Consider the following 22,812-nt stretch of genomic DNA (forward strand, 5'->3'; position numbering starts at 1 on the left):
CTGAAGTAGGTGGCAGTATGACTTGGTGTAGGTGGGCAGTGTGACCTGATGTAGGTCTGCAGAGTAACCTGATGTAGATGGGCTGTGTGACCTGATGTAGGTGGGCAGTGTGACCTGATGTAGGGGGTAGTGTGACCATTTTTAGGTGGGCAGTGTGACCTGATGTAGGTCTGCAGAGTAACCTGATGTAGATGGGCTGTGTGACCTGATGTAGGTGGGCAGCGTGACCTGTTGTAGGTGGGCTGTGTGACCTGATGTAGGTGGGCAGTGTGACCTGATGTAGGTGGGCTGTGTGACCTGATGTAGGTGGGCAGTGTGACCTGATGTAGGTGAGCATTGTGACCTGATGTAGGTGGGCAGCATGGCCTGATGTAGGTGAGCAGCACGACCTGATGTAGGTGGGCAGTGTGACCTGATGTAGGTGAGCAGTGTGACCCAATGTTGGGATGCTGTGTGACCTGATGTAGGTGGGCACTATGTCCTGATATAGTTGAGTAGTGTGTCCAGATGTAGGTGGGCAGTGTGTCCTGATATAGGTGGGCAGTGTGTCCTGATATAGGTGGGCAGTGTGACCTGATGTAGGTGGGCAGTGTGACCTGATGTAGGTGGGCAGTGTGACCTGATGTAGGTGGGCTGTGTGACCTGATGTAGGTGGGCAGTGTGACCTGATGTAGGTGAGCATTGTGACCTGATGTAGGTGGGCAGCATGGCCTGATGTAGGTGAGCAGCACGACCTGATGTAGGTGGGCAGTGTGACCTGATGTAGGTGAGCAGTGTGGCCTGATGTAGGTGAGCAATGTGACCCAATGTTGGGATGCTGTGTGACCTGATGTAGGTGGGCACTATGTCCTGATATAGTTGAGTAGTGTGACCAGATGTAGGTGGGCAGTGTGTCCTGATATAGGTGGGCAGTGTGACCTGATGTAGGTGGGCAGTGTGACCTGATGTCGGTGGGCAGTGTGACCTGATGTAGGTGGGCAGTGTGACCTGATGTAGGTGAGCAGTGTGACCTGATGTAGGGGCAGTGTGACCATTTGTAGGGCGGCAGTGTGTCCTGATGTAGGTGGGCAGTGTGACTTGCTTTAGGTGAGGAGTGTGGCCTGATGTAGGTGAGCAGTGTGACCCGATGTAGGGATGCTGTGTGACCTGATGTAGGTGGGCACTATGTCCTGATATAGGTGAGTAGTGTGACCAGATGTAGGTGGGCAGTGTGTCCTGATATAGGTGGGCAGTGTGAATTGATGTAGGTGGGCAGTGTGACCTGATGTTGGGGGTCTGTGTGACCTGATGTAAGTGGGCAGTGTGACCTGATGTAGGTGGGCAGTGTGAACTGATGTAGGTGGGCTGTTTGACCTGATGTTGGGGGTCTGTGTGACCTGATGTATGTGGGCAATGTGACCCGATGTAGGTGGGAAACGTGACCTGATGTAGTTGAGCAGTGTGACCTGATGTAGGTGGGCAGTGTGACCTGATGTAGGTGTGCAGTGTGACCTGATGTAGCTGAGCAGTGTGACCTGATGTAGGGGGGCGGGGGCAGTGTGACCTGATGTAGTTGAGAAATATGTCCTGATGTAGCTGGGCATTGTGACCTGAAGTAGGTGGCAGTATGACTTGGTGTAGGTGTGCAGTGTGACCAGTGATTGTTCTCTAAGGTACCCCAGTGCATTTTACAGTCACTAGCACCTGGAAAATGTGACATAAATATTAAGATGGGGTCAGGAGGTTTTGATGATTGTTGATTGAAATGTTTTGGTGATACCATTCTCAGTGTTTGCTGAATCTTGGTGGTCAGTGGTGATGTTCACTTTAGCATACTCCCATCACCTCTACTGGTCCATTCTGAGTCCTATTCTACCAGTGGCTGCTCTTCTCGCTCCTGTGATTGTTTTACAATGATAACTCCAAACCATCACATCTTCCCTTTTTCTCTTACCATTGCTATTCTCTGATACCATACCATTACTGACCCATGAACATTCATTCCTTCCCCATCCCCATCCTCATCCACACTCACAACCAAGTCCCAGCCTCTGCTTGCAGCCACTTGTCTGAGTATCAAACTGTTTAGCTGTAGTTAGGAAATGGACATACATTATCCTGCTGGTTAACGTAAGCATACTTCCACATTCCTGTACCTCCAACATGACTGCTTGTAGATTTTGGGGAAAACAATTTGGTTTCTCTCCGCAGGTAACATCTGGCATGTTGTGTTTCTGATCTCCCAGGTGTTTTCTACATTTTATCTTTTTATTTCAGACTTCTGTGATGGGTTATATTATATTTTATATTATATATTGATATGCCACAGACATGGACCAGTCAAATGTTATACTAATACTGGGCTTTTATTAATAGACTATAACCACCACTAAACTGGGCAGTGGGAAAGCATCTCCATCTGTTAAACCAATAGGATGGAGCATCTCTACAGCCATAGCCAATAGCAAGCAGTCAGTATAATATGCCCCCCCATTACATCATCACATTCACCCCTGCACCCCCATACCCACCCAAATTGACCAATTTTAATAAAATACAATGTTGGAAAAAGGAAAAGCAACAACAAAAAAAAATCACGGAATATCAAGGGTTACAAACAGAATTAATGAGAAAACATAGCACAGAGAAAAAAAAATCAGGCTGCCAGCCTGAGATAATACAGGGTGACTCCACTCACTATAATTATGGCTAAAATTAGAAATGGTCATTACAGAGCCTCTGAGGTGGTTTTGAGATTCGTGTTGATCTTCATAAGGGCACAGATGGAGGAGTCTTAACTCTAACCGAAGGACTAATGTTGCCAGGTGTGGAAGGGAGTGGAGAGCATGAGGAAACATTCCCATGAAGAGGGAATGGGGAGGGTAGAGAAGGAGTCAGATCAGTGGAATGGGTAGCAGGCTGTAGACCAGGTGAGGCTAGATTCCTAAGGGAAACAGTGTCCTTTCTTCCATCAGGAAAAATAACATGAGCATACTGCGAATTAGCATGAAGCAGTTGGACACGCTGTACAAGTGGGTCAGCTTTGCTGGATCTAACATGTTTTCTTAATAAAACTTCTCTGGGTTTAGAGAGCCAAGACAGCAAAGTGGATCCAGGTTTAGATTTTCTGGGAAAACAAAAAGACACTGGTGAGGGGTCTCATTGGGAGCTGGACAAAGCCGTGTATGATAGAGTTTAATGCTTCTGGCAGCACATCTTGCCAGCGGCTGGTGGGGAGGCCTTTCGATTTTAGCGCGAGTGATAGCTTTCCAGATTGTACTGTTACTGCGCTCCACTTGACCATTACCCCGTGGGTTATAGCTTGTAGTATGACTAGTAGCTCTACCCCTATCAAGAAGGTATTGTCTAAGTTCAGAACTCGTGAAAGCTGACTCTCTGTCACTATGAATGAAGTTAGGATAATAACCGAAAATACTAAAATTCATATCGACATTTAATAACAACTAGCAGAAATGTTAGCAAGTGATATAGTGAAGGGGAAACATCAATGATGTTAAGGAAATAGGAATTCTTATTATTTGAGGGTAGTAGTCCTTTAAAATCCACACTGAGGCGTTCAGATGCCTTAATCAACATGGAAGCGGAAGGTTTATAATAGCATGGTTTACAATCGCACAGACAGTTGTTAGTTTCTTTATGTCTTCTGGTGAGTACGTAAAATTGAGGGACTTCACATAATAATAAATCTAGTGATGTCTGGGTGACATAATTCATCGTGAAGGTATTTTAAATGGTCTAGCTGCAGACTTGCACAGGTCATGCAAGAAAGTGCGTCCGCGGCTCATTGAATTTTCCTGAGCGATAGAGTATATCGTAATCATAAGTAGAAAGCTCAATTCGCCAACACATGATCTTGTCATTTTTAATCTTGCTCTTCAATTTAGTGCTGAACATGTAGCCAACAGATTTTTGATCAGTCAGTAAAGTGAATTTCCTTCCTCCTAAAAGGTGTCTCCAATAATGAATGGATTCTACAATAGTTTGCACTTCCTTTTCAGTAGAGGATTGCTTGACCTCTAGTCCATGTAACATCCGAGAGAAAAAGGCCACAGGTCTGCCAGCTTGATTTAGCGTAGCTGTTAAGGCCCAATCTGACACATCAGATTCCACTTTGAATGTCATCAATAGCTGACATTGTAGCCTTGACTATATCCTGTTTGATGTTTTCAAAAGCACAGATGGCTTCTTCAGACAGGAAAACTAGTAGTTTTAAACAGTGGCCGCACTTTATCTGTGTAATTGGGCACCCAATGAGCGTAATAGGAGAAAAAAAACAGGCAATGCTTGAGGGACTTCTGTGTCGCAGGTGGGGGGGGGGGGGGGGGTAGCTACATGAGTGGTCTCATTCTCTTTGGGTCTGGGCTGATCTCCCTTACGTAGCCTAGTATAGCCAGGCATTTAGTGCGGTTTTCACACTTGTCATTGTTAAGGTTAAGTGCAGTTCCTTGGCCACCTGGAGAATTTTTTGAAAGCTCCAATCGTGATCATTTAAGTCTTTGTCACATATAGTGACATTGTCCAGGTAAGGGTAGGTGGCTTGCAAGTTATGAGTATCTACTAGCTTATCCATCTCTCTTTGAAAAAAGGATACACTGTTGGTAACTCCAAAAGGAGCTCTTTTAAACTGAAAAAGTTTGCCATCTGTCTCAAAAGCGGTAAATTGCCTTTCATCTTTGTGAATAGGCATCTGATAATAAGCTGATTTCAAATCAATTGTGGAATATGTTTTGGATTGTGTAATCTGGTTTACCATGTCTGAGACATGAGGCAGGGGATAAGCATCTAGTTATGTAAACCTGTTTATAGTTTGGCAGTAGTCCACAACCATTCTAGGTTTCGTGCCATTTTTGACGACTACAACTTGTGCACATCAAGGACTTGTACTGGGTTTGATGATATTTTTCTTTCAATAAACATCTAACCTTGTCCTTAATAAAGAGTTTGCCCTCTTTGCTATAGTGCCTATTCTTTGTAGCTATAGGCTTACAGTCCAGGGTTAAATTGGTAAAAAGACGTAGAGGTTTAATCTTTAGAGTTGATAACCCGCAACCTCCCTCTTGGGGTACCGTGATCAATGGTAAAAAACCATTAAATGCCAATATGATACTTTTAATTTGGCACTGGAAATCTAATCCTAAAATCATCAGACCACACAGATTGGGGAGCTCGTGCAATTTGAAATCTTTATATTCATTTCCCTGGACCTTCAGGGTTATTTTACAGCAAGTTGTAATGTCTTGTTTTAGTCCAGAACAAGCCATACAAATGTTGTGCAAGGTAAGATTCAGGCTGCTAGCGGCGGTAGGGTGAATATAGCTGTCAGTACGTCAGTACTGCCTGAATCGAACAAACAGTCAATAGGCTCCCCGTTTACCTCCACCTTCATCGTGGAATGCTTTAGGCCATGGGGTTCATCTTGACTTATTGTCATCAATGCCAGAACAGGGTCTCCCCGCGGCGGCGATCTGTCAGAGTTCGCCATGTCACTGGCAGTTCCATTTACAATTTCAGAAGAAGAAGAAGAGGAAGAGCTAGGTGCATCATTGGCTCTCCAGGTCAACGCAGCAGTCGTGCGGCGACACCCCTGCTTATTAGTAGCGCTTCTTCTTCTTACTCTTCAACTCATGGCGAGAGCCAGGCGAGGACTCTTGCGGCCAGCAGGCTCTGGCCCAGTGTACTCGCATTCCACAGTTGGCACAATTGGCTTGCGGCGCAGGACACTGAGAGCGAACGTGTAGCGTCGAACCGCAGAAGTAGCATCTTCTGTAGTGCCTTTTATACTGCAGTTTAGTGGCGCTCAGCAGTGGATCATCGCTGCGGGCGAGCCTTGGGGGGTGCCACTTCAGCACCTCTTTCTTTCTCGAGGACTTTAGCTCTTTGTAGTGCAGCTTAAGGGTCTTTGCTTGTTGTAGGGTTTCTAGTAAATGTTGCCTGATGTACCCCGACTCCAATCCACTTATGAATGTGTCCAGCATCAAAGATTCCCGGTGGACTTTGGCCATGACAGCAGCGCAATCACAGGCTCTGTGTGAGCGTGAAAGCATCTTCACTCTCTCCAGCTTGTTGTCTTCGAGTGTGAAGCTGATGTCTTGTGAACAAAGTGTTTTGTGGCATATAATAGATTCGGAGGAGATTCAGCACATTCTGGTAGATAGCTGTCTCATTAACCACACGGTAGGGTACTTCTCCGAGGAGAGCAACAAGATGATCCATTTTTGCTGCATCTTGCACAACATTGTTCACTCACACGTATGCTTAAAAACACTGAAGCCAGTGATGAAAAGTTTCTCCAGCTTGGGTGGCATCGTGAGCTATCTTGAGTCTTCCAGGTTTCAGGGAAGTATCCATGATTGTTTGACTGTTAATAAAATTGATATGCCATAGACATGGACCAGACAAGTGTTATACTAATACTGGGCTTATATTAACAGATTATAACCACCACTAAACTGGCCGGTGGGAAAGCATCTCCATCTGTTATACCAGTAGGGTAGAGCATCTCTACAGCCATAGCAGTCAGTATAATAAGCCCTCCCCCCATTACATCATTACATACATAAATATGTATTTAAAAGAGATAGATTGTGCAGATTTAGAGAGCAGTCACTTCACAAACAGACATTAACACTTCAGAACAGAGATCTCATTTAAAATGCAAGAGCTTTGCTCATGCTGGATACTCAGGCACCAGTACTTTTGCAAAGACAATGAGAATGCTTTGCTAAAGAATTTCAAAAGCAGGTGCAAATGGAAGAGTCCAGGCTCACAAGGCTGATAAGATCTTTCAAAGATTGGGTCTGGAGCTTTGGGGATCATGTGGTTTTGCAAGCAGTGAGAGAGAGAGAGAGAAAAACATGATTTTTTGGAGAGAGAGAGAATTCAGTTCTGCAGTGGCTTTTGAGGCTGCAACACGGCAACTGGCAGGCTTGGTTGAAAACCCCATTTTGAAGATGAGTTGTGAGTTCTGAGTTCAGCCTTTGAAAAACTCTTGTGGTCCTTACAAGAGGAAATGGCTGTCTAGAGTGTTTCTCCTGAAATAAGGGAAACAAGATGAACTCTGTCATGCCCTGAGAGAGGAGGTTATCATCTGGAAAACCCTGATGGGGCAAGTTTCTTCGGCAAGACTCAAGTGACTGATGGAAGTAAATCAGTTTGTGTGTGTCCAATGAGCAATGAATCTCTGAAACCAACGAGAACTTTCCTGAGTGGTAACCATTTAACTTTGAGCACCAGAGTCTGGTGAAAATTCATAAATATTGAATTCTGTGCACAGTATAAAAATTGCCTAATACTGGTGAACTGGGAGAAGTGAGATTGTGAAGCAAAGAAATTCCCTGAACATATACACATTACATGCATGTGCACTTAGAATTAGAAGGGGGTTAAGTTAATAGTAATAAGTTAAAGTTTGATCCTGTTTTTACGTTTAGAGAAAATTAAAAGCAAATTTTGCTTAAGTAACCATTTGTCTTGGTGAATTTCTATTGCTGCTGGGTTTTGGAGTCTTCTGGATCTGTAACACATCCAACTTCTACAGTTTTCTTATTTTCTTTCTGGGCTTGTGATTTTCCTTATCTGCTAGATTATTACCTCCACACAGGCTTCTTGACAATTCAGACAAAAAAGAAACGTCAGCTGAGATATATGGCTTTAGTACTCAGTGGATTACTAAATCGTTCCTTTTGCTCACTTTTTAGTCATGTGTTATGCATATTAGAATACAAAAACAATTTAATGAAAAGACAAGTGGGGATCCACAATAAGTACTGTGCTTATCTAAATAACACAACAAATGCATGAGGAGACGAGTTATCTAACAATAGAACCTTTAATGAGGTATGGGAACAAGGAGAAGCTTTTGAACAGATTATTAATTGTGAAATTAACCTTTTGGCAGCTATTAGTAATGCTCTAGAAGTTTTCAAAGTAAGATTAAGGGGTAGTGATAAATGTCAGAAAAATTGAATGCTATTTTTGCCACCATATGTTAAATTGACGTTAAGAATTAGGAACTGATGATGTGGATTTTTCCACTGAGAAAAAGGAAAATAATTCAGAGGAAGAAATGTAAAACTTGTAACAATTAGTATCAGCCCTTTTACAGATGCCAAAATCCTAAAAGGTCAGATCTGGTTTAAGCATTATCATTACCATATAACCATATAACCGTTTACAGCACGGAAACAGGCCATGTTGACCCTTCAAGTCCGTACCGGTTCACTTGAACAACTCCACTAGCTCCTCCGCAAACTCCTGAGGAAGTAGAGGCTTTCTTCATGATGCCATTTGTGTGTACTTCAGAATTGATTTCACTTTTGGACATAGAGAAATGTAAAGTACATTTATGCTTGATGCTATATTGTAGCCCTTGGCCAGGTGTGGAAAATGGAGTAAAATTTGACATAAGAGACTTAGTGGTTTCATAAGATCCCAGGAAACACCATCCAAGCAGTGAGTTTTCAACCAACTGATTGAACCTGGACATGGTGAAGGTGCTGAATAACATTAGAAAAAAATTCAGGCCAAATATTACCCGCCTCTGAGTCAGAGGTTTGTGGGATTACAGTCCCACTCAGGATGCCCAAGCACTGACATGATACAGGGCTTCTTAGGTAGATATCAAGATTCCAAGGCATATTTTGAAGAAGAGTGGGTATTCCCCACCCCCCCGCACCCCAGAATCCAAGATAACATTTATCCCTCAATTACCATCTCTGAAGCAGTTGACCTGGTGTCATCCACTTGCGATGTACAAACATTTCAGTATGCACATTATTAAACATCAAAAGCAATTAAACATACAGCAGGACTGTCAAAGGAGCTGTGGAAAGGGTAATGTTTCTGTCTTTACATGAACATAAAGATTTGCAGGCACAAAGCTCATGTACTCTTCCTTTTTCCACAGCCCCTGCCTCACCTGCTCTGCACTTCCAGCATTTTCGGTTTCATTGGTTCATTACGAGTTCTCCGACTGCCTTCCTCTCAGGTGCTAACATTTTTTACTCTCATCATTTTCTACCAATCCCATCAAAGATATGACACTAAAAAGGGAAGGAAATATGTGAAGATTTATTATAACGTGAAGAAGGAGTCTTGAAGTTAAACAATATTTTTCACAGTATCTTCAGTCTCAGCGTAGAAATGGCCCAAGGCTCCCACTGATACCTTGGATTCAGATCAGAGCCTGTGAGCAGTCTTTGGGTCTCATCGAAAGAATCATGGGTTGGAAAGAGTTCTGTAAACTGCTGGGGAAATTTGGATCTTTATTGTTCACTCTCAGGGATTAGTGAATCAGTGAATCTTTCATTTACAGGTGATGAGTTCAACCCTCACAAGGAATGTACAGTTTTTGTCAGACACCTGTCTCAAATAATTGCCTGCTTTTCAAAATGTGCTCCTTTGAAAATAAAATAGCTGGAGTTTATTATTCATAATACAATGCAAGGAGGAGATGACGCCAGTTTTTCAGGACACTGCTGGAGGCTGAACTTAAGAATGAGAAAATAAAGAGGAAAAGCCCTCTTTGAAAATCAAGAGATTGCAAATGCTGGCAGTCCGAAATAAAACAGAAAATGCTATAAATACTTGACAGAGGGGCTGAGAGAATGGACTGGAGAATTGATCAGGGTAGGAAGTATATTTGAGATATCTGTGAGAGTCTTTGGGCTTGTGGTGAATATTTGTTCCTAACCTATTCCCCAGAGACAGAGAAATCCAGAAAGGGAAGTGAAAGATCATACATGGACCGTGGGAAAGTTTGGCAGAGAATGTAATTTTGAGTTTTCTGCGACTCCAGAGGGCACTTTGCACAACTCCATATTTCATAATTTTCACATTAATGTGTTTGTGCTGTCTTTAACAGCTCTCATTTCACAGTGGTTATGTTCCTTTTCTTGTGTTCTCTCTTCTTTGCTCCTCTCATTAATCTATGACCAGATGACTTAATCTACAGCTTTATCTGTATCATTCCCTATCCTCACCCTATCGGAAGTATTCCCTTTGTCTTCTCCATTCCTTTCCAACATGTTCTGCAATGTAAAACCAGTTTTCCCTCCTTTCCATTTCCGATAAAGGGACTTTCACCTAAAATATTCACTCTGTTTCCCTTTTTGTGGATGTCACTGAACTGCCAAATCTTTTTGTTAAAGCATTTTCTATCTTTAAATGGCAAGTGAAGAGAATTGACTTCTGCCATATGTTGTGGACGAGTTCTCTCCTTCTCTGTCATAAAACTCTTTGTGTAGATATCATTCTAGGTCTGGGCAATGGCTGCTTTTCACAATAAGTTACCAGAGCTGGTTGGTCTTCCAGAGACAGCTCAACCCATGAGAGAAATTAACCTTAGGCTGCCAAAGGAATTGGAATGGGCAAGTTGAGGGCTTGTGAAGTCACAGTGACCACATCTGTTCTCCTGGGTCTCATTAAAAAGATGTTTCCTTTAGTTAGGCCCACTGAATGATTCTAGGCTGAACATTAATCAGGATTAAATATCTTAAAAGATACTTCAAGTGGAATTAGGCTTCTCATTACTGTTATTTGGCAGACCCTTCTTGCTGTGTTTTACTTCAGTCTTCCTTTGTAGCCTACTGTGAAATGTTGCTGCTCGGAGGTCCTAATCAGAGTGACCCACAGTCACCAGGAGTGGGTGTTGCCATGGGAGCCATCCATTAACTAAAGGACTCATGAGATTGCCTTGTGACTTGAAGTCACAGACTTGTGCAAATACTATAAATAGATTACACCATTTTGTGTAAATCAAAGTCAAGAGCATGGTGTTTAGGGAAACCTCCGTGTCTGTCATTTCATTACTCAGGGTAACCAAGAGTGAGGGTTCAATTCCTCATTTATCATTTCTGGCCACAGTCACAGACCTTGGATAATTGAATTTAACAACAAATGTCAGTAACAATGGAACAGCTCAAGGCTGTCCTCAAACAGCAGTAAGAGAGCTTTGAGCTCATACAATCAAAATTAATGGACCAGCTGGCAGCAAAATGTCTGTGGGAGCTTTAATCATGGAGGAAGGTGAGCCTACACTTAAAACAAATTCTGCAGATGCATTAATGAACTCTATCACTGAGTTTAATTATGACTCAGAGTCATGCACTTTTGAAACTTGGTGTAGAAAGTATGAAGACTTGTTTTCAGTAGTCTTTTCCAAGTTCAATGAGGCGTGGGAGATTAGGCTGTTGTTGAGGAAGTTAGGCACTTGAGAACACGAGTGCTACATAATCTTCATTCTGCCAAAATTTCCCCAGGAGCTCAGTTTCAGGGAAACACTTGAGGTAATGGCAGAAATATTTGGTGAACAAATATCATTGTTCAACATTTGGTATCAATGTTTAAAAATGACCAAGGGAGATACCGAAGATTTTGTGGGACTACGCTCGTGACTGCCTGTACAGATGGCAGCGTGGCAGTAAATGCAAGCATTGAGGACATAAACCAGAATGCTGCAGAGGGAAAACACCCATTAAGTTAGCTTCACATACAAAAGTACAACCAATCAAAGCAACTTTTAAGGTGGCAACCGCCAACTGCAGGAAATATGCGAAGGTGCACATTAACAGCATTCCAGTGAGGTTGCAAATTGATACAGGGTCTGATATAACCTTAATATCAAATAAAATGTGAAAACAGATTGGTCAGCCAGAGGTGACAACCAAAAACATGGCATGGAATGCTTCTGGGGCGATCCTGGAGCTGTTAGGTTCATTTGACTGTTCCATCAGTTTAAACGGCGCAGAAGGGAATGGGTTATGTTATTTGGTAAAATGTCCTAATCTCAACCTCATGGGCCTCAACTGGATCAAAAGGTTGAACCTACTTGACTGTCCACTTTAATGATATTTGTTAAAAGTTGGAAGTAGCACATACCCCAACAGCAGTAAATACAGCACAAGAGTTGCTGATACAGTTGAAGTATTGCCATGCACAGGTATTTTCTGAAGGCCTCGGACGGTGCACTAAAACAAAGGCAAAATTCTGTCTTTTGCCAAATGTGAAACCGACTTTCAAGATAAAACGACCAGTCCCATACGCAGCACTGCAAGAAGTGGAGCATGAATTGGAAAGGCTGCAACATGAAGGAGTGACTGAATAGGCCAACTACTCTTCATGGGCTGCACCTATCATGGTGGTGAAGAAATCTAATGGATCCATACATCTGTGTGCTGATTTTTCAACTGGTTTGAATGCAGCATTGGACGACCATCAATACCCACTGCCATTGCCTGATGACCTTTTTGGAAAACTGAATGGGGGCAAATGCTTTGCGAATATCGACTTAGCAGAGGCATATCTACAGGTGGAGGTTGATGCCGAATCCAGAGAATTGGTGACCATCAACACAATTCGAGGACTGTTCAGATACACACGTCTACCATTCAGAGTGAAGACTGCTTCAGCTATCTTTCAACAGATCACAGAGATAATGCTGAATGGTGTTCCGCGAGTTGCAGTGTACCTAGATGATATCCTGGTCATGGGAGCACATGCTCGCGAATTGTTTGATCGTCCTGATTGCGTTTTGTCCCATATCAGAGACTATGGGTTTCGAGTGCATCCAGAAAAATGCGTATTTTTCATGAAATCAGTGAAATATCTGGGTTTTGTAATTGACAAAGATGGATGGCGGCCAGATCCACAAAATACTGATACTATCAGGCGCATGCCTGCACCCACAGATGTGATCACGCTATGTTCGTTTTTGGGTCTTAAGAGTCATTACAGTTCATTCCTGCCAGAGATGCATAAACTCTGTGATCCACTCAACAAGCTTCTTACACAGGGTAGCAAATGGAATTGGAGTTCAAAATGTCAAGTCATTTAATCAAGTTAAAACAATGTTAAAATCAAACCTTCTTTTGATGCACTACAATCCAAACTTGGAGATTGTTGTAGCTTCAGGTGCATTACAGTCTGGGGTGGTTGCAGTCATTTCTCACATATTCCCCGATGGGAATCAAAAAGCCATAGCACACGCAGCATGCTCTCTAACTGCCGCAGAGTGTAACTATGGACAAATTGAAAAGGAGGCTCTAGCAATTGTTTTTGCGGTGAAGAAATTCCATAAAATGCTCTATGGACAGCAATTCACTCTTCTGACAGATCACAAGCTGCTATTAGCAGTATTTGGTTCAAAGAAAGGAATTCCAATTTACATGGCAAACCGACTGCAAAGATAGGTAACCATGCTTCTTGGGTATAATTTCAAAATTAAATACCTGCCGACTATAAGTATCGGACAAGCTGATGCATTGCCACAACTCATTAGTGAACAAGAAAAAGAGCCGGAAGATATTCTTGTCGCAGAATTCTTGGTAGAAGCAGAAGTCAACCAAGTATTTGAAGATGTTATTAACTCACTACCTGTTACAGCAGAAAGAGTAAAGCAACGAGCGAAGATGACATTCTTCAAGAGATAATGCGTTACCATCATACAGGGTGGCCAAAAACTTGTCCAAGAATGGAAATTCAACTATTTTTTAAAAGACAAGGATCATTAACAATCTCTAATGGCTGTCTTTTGTTTGCAGAAAGGATTGTGATACCACAAACTCTGCAATCAGCAATTCTAAAAGAGTTTCAGAGGGGACATCCTGGAACAAATCGCGGAAAAGCCCTTGCATGAAGCTATGTTTATTGGCTACTATTGGATGACCAGATTGAACAACTAACACGGTCATGTATCAGATGTGCCTCGGCTGCAAAATTCCCTGTCAAGACAAATTTACATTCCTGGCAAGAACCAAGTGGGCCATGGAATCATCTCCATGTAGACTATGCCAGACCAATTAATGGGGAGTATTATATAATCATTGTGGATATATATTCCAAATGGCATGAGATCATTAAGGCAACTTGACTAACTGCATCGGCTACAATTATGGAACTCAAGTCCATGTTCAATCATTTTGGTGCTCCTGCAACATTAGTTTCGGAAAATGGGACGCAATTCACGGCAGCCGAATTTGATTTATTCTGCAAACAATATGGCATCACTCATATTCGCTCACCTCTATACCATCCGCATCCAGTAGTCAGGTAGAACACTTTGTGGATACATCCAAATGGGTTCTAAACAAAGCCAAAGGGGAGGGTCCAACGGAGGAGATCTTGCAGGTATTCTTGTTAAATTACACGATCATTCCAAACCCACAAAGTCCTGGTGGCACTTTGTCTGTGGAAAACATCTTCGGTAGGAAAATTAGAGCACCATTTGATGTTATTTTCCCCACCAAAGTCAGAACCTGGACACAAAGATTTGTATATGGAAAGACAGTTTAACCACTGGCATGAATGAAAACAAAGAACGTTTCAGGATGGACAGCATGTGCTGTGTGAGACTACAGGGTGAAGTCGGGTGAGTGTCAGCTGGGGAGAATCCCGAGGAAGGTCGGGGAGGTTCTCTATCATGTGCAGGTTGGACCGGACAGATGGACTAGACATGCCAACCAGTTGCAACCAACCGAATGTAATCTCGCTGAGACATCTGAGCAACTCAACTTGGATGCTCTGTTGGAAACTTTTGAACTGCAGAAACCAGTGACTAATCAAGAACAACCATCATAGGAAAATGAGATTTTACCTGTACAAACTTCACAATGAGTTCGCAAACCAGTAAAGCCCTTCCAAGTGGACGCAAGTCTACACTCGTATGAGTAACAACTCAAAGGGGGAGGTGCTAGGGAGTCCTAATCAGAGTGACCCACAGTCACCAGGAGTGGGTGTTACCATGGGAACCATCCATTAACTAAAGGACTCACGAGATTACCTTGTGACTTGAAGCCACAAGCTTGTGTAAATACTATAAAATAGATTACGCCATATTGTGTAAATATTGTCTATGTCTTGAGAATTGAAGTAAAGAGCACGGTGTTTTAGGAATGGTGATCTTCAAAGGAAACTTCTTTTAATTCCAAACCTCATTTTGGATTTTATTTGATTCATGGAGAATCCTGGACTGCGTTTATCAAACAATCTAATCTTGTGGAATATTGTTAGTGCTCAGGATGTATTGTATTTCATATGATGATCAGGCCTAGTGTAGTGCTTTTGAAAAGCTTATATTTGCACTGGTCATTAGTCAGTGTAGGATAGAACTGAATCATCGAATAAACCTATCTTTCTAAAATAACTACTGTGAATATGGAGAAAGAAAACTAGTTCCTCCCAAACTGGCGCCAAATTAACTCAAGCAGATAAAATGATAGGGAAGTTAAAAAGGGCCATCTTTAGATGCCAGTGATGAGGTTTTGGACATGCTCATGGGCGTTCTAATAAAGTGCAAAGAATGCCATTTTGTTTCCTCATGTGGAGACTCAATTATCACCAGTGGCATGTGGAACAGTATGGCCAGCTGGCAGGGTTAATTTTCTGCCAGCACTGTCACTTTCACAGTCTACTCCAAAAACCTGGCAAGATTAATCTTTCACGACCGTACATTATCAATGGATTAATGAATTCCCAAATGCTGCCAATCAATGAGATCATCATGTACTTACAGGTTAGTTGTTGGATTATTGGCCTGAACATGCATGTATTGGGGTTTACGTAAATTTATAGGATGTGACCTGGCTAGTTTGCAGAGGTATGAAACCTTTTGGTTTTGGGCATGGATTTCAGGGCACCTGAAGAGACCTACGCAAGGCAGGATGAGCTGTCCACAGGGAATGGAAGAGGAGGTAGTACAAAGGAAATTGGAAGAACAGGAAGTAGAAAGGAGGCTTCAAAGTGAACAGTCTCTTCCCAGCCTCCTTGTGATTAAAAAAATGATGAATATGTAATTTATTATTGATTTTGGTGTAGTCTGGACAGGGCTGCCAAGCTTAAATGACAAGAATATCTAGAAGATAGCAGGAAGCTTCAGGGTAAGGGTTTCCCAAAATGAACTAGTGTCCTTACATCAAATATATAATCATATCATTGTATTGTATGACAAATTCACATAACCATATAAATACACACACACAACACACACGCACCCACCCACACACTTACATTTAATGACGGGTGACAATTATTTTATTTCATTGCCTGGAGTTCCCTTCTTTATCACATGAAAATATACCTTCTGTATATTTTTAATTCTGTATATTTATAATTATAAAGATTTCTACTGGATCAATGGTTATCATCATTTACGAGAAATTACATCCAGTCTGTTCATCCTTTCCTGGTTTATATTTGAGGATTTATCTCTCTCCACTGTATTTGTATCATAAGGAGATCAAAGCTGCTCACAGTGCTTGCTACTTGCACAGTCCAGGACCAAGGAAAGATTTCTTTGAATTAGAACCATCCTGTTGATTGTGAAATTAGGAATCACTTCACACACAAGGAGGGGTGAAAGTTTGGAATGCCCTTCCACCAACAGCAATTAATCCTGCACCATTATTAATTTTACAACTGACATTTACAAGATTTTTTTTTTAACCGAAGGCCCCAACCTATGAATCCCCTGAGACACAGAACCACTGATAATCCCAAATTGGGAAAGTACAAGGCAGGGGTGGATCGGGAGGTGCAGCCAGCAGGAGAGGGTTCCAATCAGATATTAAGTGTGTGGAGAACAAATAGATGAGGGAATTCAGAAGGCAGTGTAGTCAGCAAAGGTGGCGATAAGTGGTCTGAGTGGAAATGTGGGGCAAGCTTTAGCTTTGGCTTCCAATATGATGTCAGGAGAAGCATCTTTCCTTCTCCTCGTGGTACCACATTCATAGAAGAACTGATCACACATCAATTCTTTTTTTAAGATATTTTTATTGAGGTTTACAAAATAATACAAAAATTAAACAATACAATTATATATTGAAATACAAGTTACAAGGAAAAAGAGCACTCTTGTTAATTCAAAACCCCTACCACTACACGAGGTTAAAAAAAAACCAAACATCTGGGTATTAATTGACGACAACCTAGAAATAGACAGCACAGCATCAAAGCTTATAACAACCCTAAATCTTTAGATTGTGGTCATGGTCCATAAAAGGGCCTCATGTCTTTAGGAAATTAGTATTTGAATCTTTAATGGAATATCTATTTTTTTTAAACTTAAACAAGACATAATATCATTTAATCATTGTGTGTGTGTGTGTGTGCAGGTAGAGTATTGTCTTTCCATTTAATCAAAATTGCATGTCTGGCTATTCAATGATGTAAAAGATAAAATCTGGTTTTGAGTTGGAGTCAGTAAAACATCATCATCTTGAAATGATCTGAAAAGAGCAATTAAAGGGCATGGTTCGAATTTAACCTTAAGAATTATGGATAATGTTTGATAAATATCTTTCCAAAATTTTTCCAAACTGGGGAAAGTCTAAAGCATATGAATTAAAGAAGCCTCAGCAATTTTACATTGTCACATAGAGGATTTATATCAGAGTGAAAACAAGATGATTTAACTTTACACATATGTTCTCTATGGACCACTTTAAATTGCAATAAGAAAGGGAGGTCACATTAATCACATTACAAATGGAATCCCAATCCTGTTCCTAGTCTACACATCAATTCTAAATACAAATTTATTCAAATTGAAATGAAATACTGATAATGAATGATGAAATTAATTAAGCTTTTCACTGTACACCTAATGTCTTTTACAATACATTAACTATTTTACTGAATGCACTTGTAACTGATCTGTTGGCATTCCCTGAACTGAAAATATCTAACAATAAGAGATCACTCAAAGCTTGTCACATGAACATTTCATTTAAGTGTCTTTCTATGATGGTACTTTTACAGTTTCTAGCCCTATCATTTGAACTTGCTAAATTAATTGAGTTTAATTTGCTTCAACTAATTCTAATTAATTCTTGGAATCTGTTTGATGTTAGCAAGGCCTGTATTTAATGTCCATCCTTTTTTGACCTATCAATCGCTACCTTAAATGCACCCAATGACCTGGCCTTTACAGCTGCCTGTGCAACAAATTCCAAGAAATTTGCCACTCTCAGGCTAAAGCAATTCCTCTGCATCTCTATTTTAAATGAGTGTCCTTCAATCCTGAAGTTGTGTTCTCTTGTCCTTGACTCCCCTTATCATGGGAAACAACTCTGCCACATCAACTCTGACCAGGCCTTTCAAAATTCACAATTCTTCTGAACTCCAAGGAGTATAGATCAAGAGCCATTAAATATTCCTCATAAGCTAATCCCTTCATTCCAGGAATCATTCTGGTAAATCTTCTCTGAACCGTCTCCAACACCAGCATATAGATCCTTAAATAAGGAGCCCAAAATGAGCCCCTTATTCCAAGCGAGGTCTCACCAATGCCTAATAAAGCCTCGACATCGCATCCTTCCTCTTATATCCTATTCCTCTAGACAAGAATGTCAACATTGGCAACAATTCTTCAGCATCGACTTAACCTGGAGGTTAAGCTTTAGGGAGTCCTCGACAAGGACCCCTGTGGAAGAAAAATGGTCAACAGTTGCATTGACCTTAACAATGCACAAGTCTGCTAAAGAATAACTCCAGATAACTTTTAAGTCTGCTAAAGAATATCTCTAGATAACTTGCTTTGTTTTCTAATAAATACTTTAACCACACTATGTTCTTTAAACAACCTTCACTTCCCGGGATGTGATCAACTCCTTATTATCATTGTAACCAATTCTGATGACTTTACAAATTAACCTGTTTACTTGACTGTATAAATTTGAGCTGAGTCCTGGCTGTTACAGGAATGCTCTCCGAGTATCTCGCTCCAATAAACTCTCCTGAAGTTGACTCTGAAGCTCGTGTCCTCGTGGTTATTGATCCTCGACAAAATGGCATAGTTGGCAGGTCCTCTAATTGCATGAGGATCCACAAAAGAAATGAACCTAAGGAAGGAGGAGAAATTGGAAGTCCTAGCTGAAAGGAGGACTTACCATTTTCTTGGAAGTCCTAGCCGAAAGGGGGACTTTCCGTTTTCTTGGAAGTCCCAGCTGAAAGGGGGTCTTTCCGTTTTCTTGGAAGTCCTATCTGAAAGGGGGACTTACCGTTTTCTTGGAAGTCCTAGCTGAAAGGGAGATTTACCGTTTTCTTGGAAGTCCTAGCTGAAAGGGGGACTTACCGTTTTCTTGGAAGTCCTAGCTGAAAGGAGGACTTTCCGTTTTCTTGGAAGTCCTAGCTGAAAGGGGGACTTTCCGTTTTCTTGGAAGTCCTAGCTGAAAGGGGGACTTTCCGTTTTCTTGGAAGTCCTAGCCGAAAGGGCGACTTACCATTTTCTTGGAAGTCCTAGCCGAAAGGGGGACTTACCGTTTTCTTGGAAGTCCTAGCCGAAAGGGGGACTTTCCGTTTTCTTGGAAGTCATAGCCGAAAGGGGGACTTTCCGTTTTCTTGGAAGTCCTATCTGAAAGGGGGACTTTCCGTTTTCTTGGAAGTCCTATCTGAAAGGGGGACTTTCCGTTTTCTTGGATGTCCTATCTGAAAGGGGGACTTACCGTTTTTTGGAAGTTCTAGCTGAAAGGGGGACACCATTTTATTGGAAGTCCTAGCTGAAAGGGGGACTTACCGTTTTCTTGGAAGTCCTAGCCGAAAGGGGGACTTTCCGTTTTCTTGGAAGTCCTAGCCGAAAGGGGGACTTTCCGTTTTCTTGGAAGACCTATCTGAAAGGGGGACTTTCCGTTTTCTTGGATGTCCTATCTGAAAGGGGGACTTACAGTTTTCTTGGAAGTTCTAGCTGAAAGGGGGACACCGTTTTCTTGGAAGTCCTAGCCGAAAGGGGGACTTACCGTTTTCTTGGAAGTCCAAGCCGAAAGGGGGACTTACCGTTTTCTTGGAAGTCCTAGCCGAGAGGGGGACTTACCTTTTTCTTGGAAGTCCTAGCCGAAAGGGGGACTTACCGTTTTCTTGGAAGTCTTAGCCGAAAGGGGGACTTACCGTCTTCTTGGAAGTCCTAGCCGAAAGGGGGACTTACCGTTTTCTTGGATGTCCTATCTGAAAGGGGGACTTACCGTTTTCTTGGAAGTTCTAACTGAAAGGGGGACTTTCCGTTTTCTTGGAAGTCCTACCTGAAAGGGGGACTTACCGTTTTCTTGGAAGTCCTATCTGAAAGGGGGACTTACCGTTTTCTTCGAAGTCCTAGCTGAAAGGGGGACTTTCCGTTTTCTTGGAAGTCCTAGCTGAAAGGGGGACTTTCCGTTTTCTTGGAAGTCCTAGCTGAAAGGGGCACTTACCGTTTTCTTGGAAGTCCTAGCTGAAAGGGGGACTTACCGTTTTCTTCGAAGTCCTACCTGAAAGGTGGACTTTCCGTTTTCTTGGAAGACCTACCTTAACGGGGGACTTACCGTTTTCTTGGATGTCCTATCTGAAAGGGGGACTTACCGTTTTCTTGGAAGTTCTAGCTGAAAGGGGGACACCGTTTTATTGGAAGTCCTAGCTGAAAGGGGGACTTACCGTTTTCTTGGAAGTCCTAGCCGAAAGGGGGACTTACCGTTTTCTTGGAAGTCCTAGCCGAAAGGGGGACTTACCTTTTTATTGGAAGTCCTAGCCGAAAGGGGGACTTACCGTTTTCTTGGAAGTCCTAGCCAAAAGGGGGACTTTCCGTTTTCTTGGATGTCCTATCTGAAAGGGGGACTTACCGTTTTTTGGAAGTTCTAGCTGAAAGGGGGACACCGTTTTATTGGAATTCCTAGCTGAAAGGGGGACTTACCGTTTTCTTGGAAGTCCTAGCCGAAAGGGGGACTTTCCGTTTTCTTGGAAGTCCTAGCCGAAAGGGGGACTTTCCGTTTTCTTGGAAGACCTATCTGAAAGGGGGACTTTCCGTTTTCTTGGATGTCCTATCTGAAAGGGGGACTTACAGTTTTCTTGGAAGTTCTAGCTGAAAGGGGGACACCGTTTTCTTGGAAGTCCTAGCCGAAAGGGGGACTTACCGTTTTCTTGGAAGTCCTAGCCGAAAGGGGGACTTACCGTTTTCTTGGAAGTCCTAGCCGAGAGGGGGACTTACCTTTTTCTTGGAAGTCCTAGCCGAAAGGGGGACTTACCGTTTTCTTGGAAGTCCTAGCCGAAAGGGGGACTTACCGTTTTCTTGGAAGTCCTAGCCGAAAGGGGGACTTACCGTTTTCTTGGATGTCCTATCTGAAAGGGGGACTTACCGTTTTCTTGGAAGTTCTAACTAAAAGGGGGACTTTCCGTTTTCTTGGAAGTCCTACCTGAAAGGGGGACTTACCGTTTTCTTGGAAGTCCTATCTGAAAGGGGGACTTACCGTTTTCTTCGAAGTCCTAGCTGAAAGGGGGACTTTCCGTTTTCTTGGAAGTCCTAGCTGAAAGGGGGACTTTCCGTTTTCTTGGAAGTCCTAGCTGAAAGGGGCACTTACCGTTTTCTTGGAAGTCCTAGCTGAAAGGGGGACTTACCGATTTCTTCGAAGTCCTACCTGAAAGGTGGACTTTCCGTTTTCTTGGAAGACCTACCTTAACGGGGGACTTACCGTTTTCTTGGATGTCCTATCTGAAAGGGGGACTTACCGTTTTCTTGGAAGTTCTAGCTGAAAGGGGGACACCGTTTTATTGGAAGTCCTAGCTGAAAGGGGGACTTACCGTTTTCTTGGAAGTCCTAGCCGAAAGGGGGACTTACCGTTTTCTTGGAAGTCCTAGCCGAAAGGGGGACTTACCTTTTTATTGGAAGTCCTAGCCGAAAGGGGGACTTACCGTTTTCTTGGAAGTCCTAGCCAAAAGGGGGACTTACCATTTTCTTGGATGTCCTATCTGAAAGGGGGACTTACAGTTTTCTTGGAAGTTCTAGCTGAAAGGGGGACTTTCCGTTTTCTTGTAAGTCCTAGCTGAAAGGGGGACTTTCCGTTTTCTTGGAAGTCCTATCTGAAAGGGTGACTTACCGTTTTGTTCGAAGTCCTAGCTGAAAGGAGGACTTTCCGTTTTCTTGGAAGTCCTATCTGAAAGGGGGACATACCGTTTTCTTGGAAGTCCTAGCTGAAAGGGGGACTTACCGTTTTCTTCGAAGTCCTAGCCGAAAGGGGGAATTACCGTTTTCTTGGAAGTCCTAGCAAAAAAGGGGGACTCACCGTTTTCTTGGAAGTCCTAGCCGAAAGGGGGACTTACCGTTTTCTTGGAAGTCCTAGCCGAAAGGTGGACTTCCGTTTTCTTGGAAGTCCAACTGAAAGGGGGACTTTCCGTTTTCTTGGAAGTCCTAGCTGAAAGGGGGACTTACCGTTTTCTTGGAAGTCCTAGCCAAAAGGGGGACTTTCCGTTTTCTTGGAAGTCCTATCTGAAAGGGGGACTTTCCATTTTCTTGGATGTCCTATCTGAAAGGGGGACTTACCGTTTTCTTGGAAGTTCTAGCTGAAAGGGGGACACCGTTTTATTGGAAGTCCTAGCTGAAAGGGGGACTTACCGTTTTCTTGGAAGTCCTAGCCGAAAGGGGGACTTTCCGTTTTCTTGGAAGTCCTAGCCGAAAGGGGGATTTTCCGTTTTCTTGGAAGACCTATCTGAAAGGGGGACTTTCCGTTTTCTTGGATGTCCTATCTGAAAGGGGGACTTACAGTTTTCTTGGAAGTTCTAGCTGAAAGGGGGACACCGTTTTCTTGGAAGTCCTAGCCGAAAGGGGGACTTACCGTTTTCTTGGAAGTCCTAGCCGAAAGGGGGACTTACCGTTTTCTTGGAAGTCCTAGCCGAAAGGGGGACTTACCGTTTTCTTGGAAGTCCTAGCCGAGAGGGGGACTTACCTTTTTCTTGGAAGTCCTAGCCGAGAGGGGGACTTACCGTTTTCTTGGAAGTCCTAGCCGAGAGGGGGACTTACCGTTTTCTTGGAAGTCCTAGCCGAAAGGGGGACATACCGTTTTCTTGGATGTCCTATCTGAAAGG

The 22,812-nt window shown here is 42.6% G+C and overlaps 1 long non-coding RNA gene across 1 annotated transcript; it reads left to right on the forward strand.

Annotated features, from left to right (window-relative positions):
* Positions 1 to 457: 457 nt before the first annotated feature.
* Positions 458 to 9,589, forward strand: LOC138757622 (uncharacterized). Its single transcript, XR_011353755.1, has 2 exons — positions 458 to 1,178; positions 8,906 to 9,589. It is a non-coding gene; the product is annotated as an uncharacterized lncRNA (long non-coding RNA).
* Positions 9,590 to 22,812: the final 13,223 nt, after the last annotated feature.

Source organism: Narcine bancroftii, chromosome 1 (genome assembly GCF_036971445.1).
Source record: "Narcine bancroftii isolate sNarBan1 chromosome 1, sNarBan1.hap1, whole genome shotgun sequence".
Lineage (NCBI taxonomy): Eukaryota > Metazoa > Chordata > Chondrichthyes > Torpediniformes > Narcinidae > Narcine > Narcine bancroftii.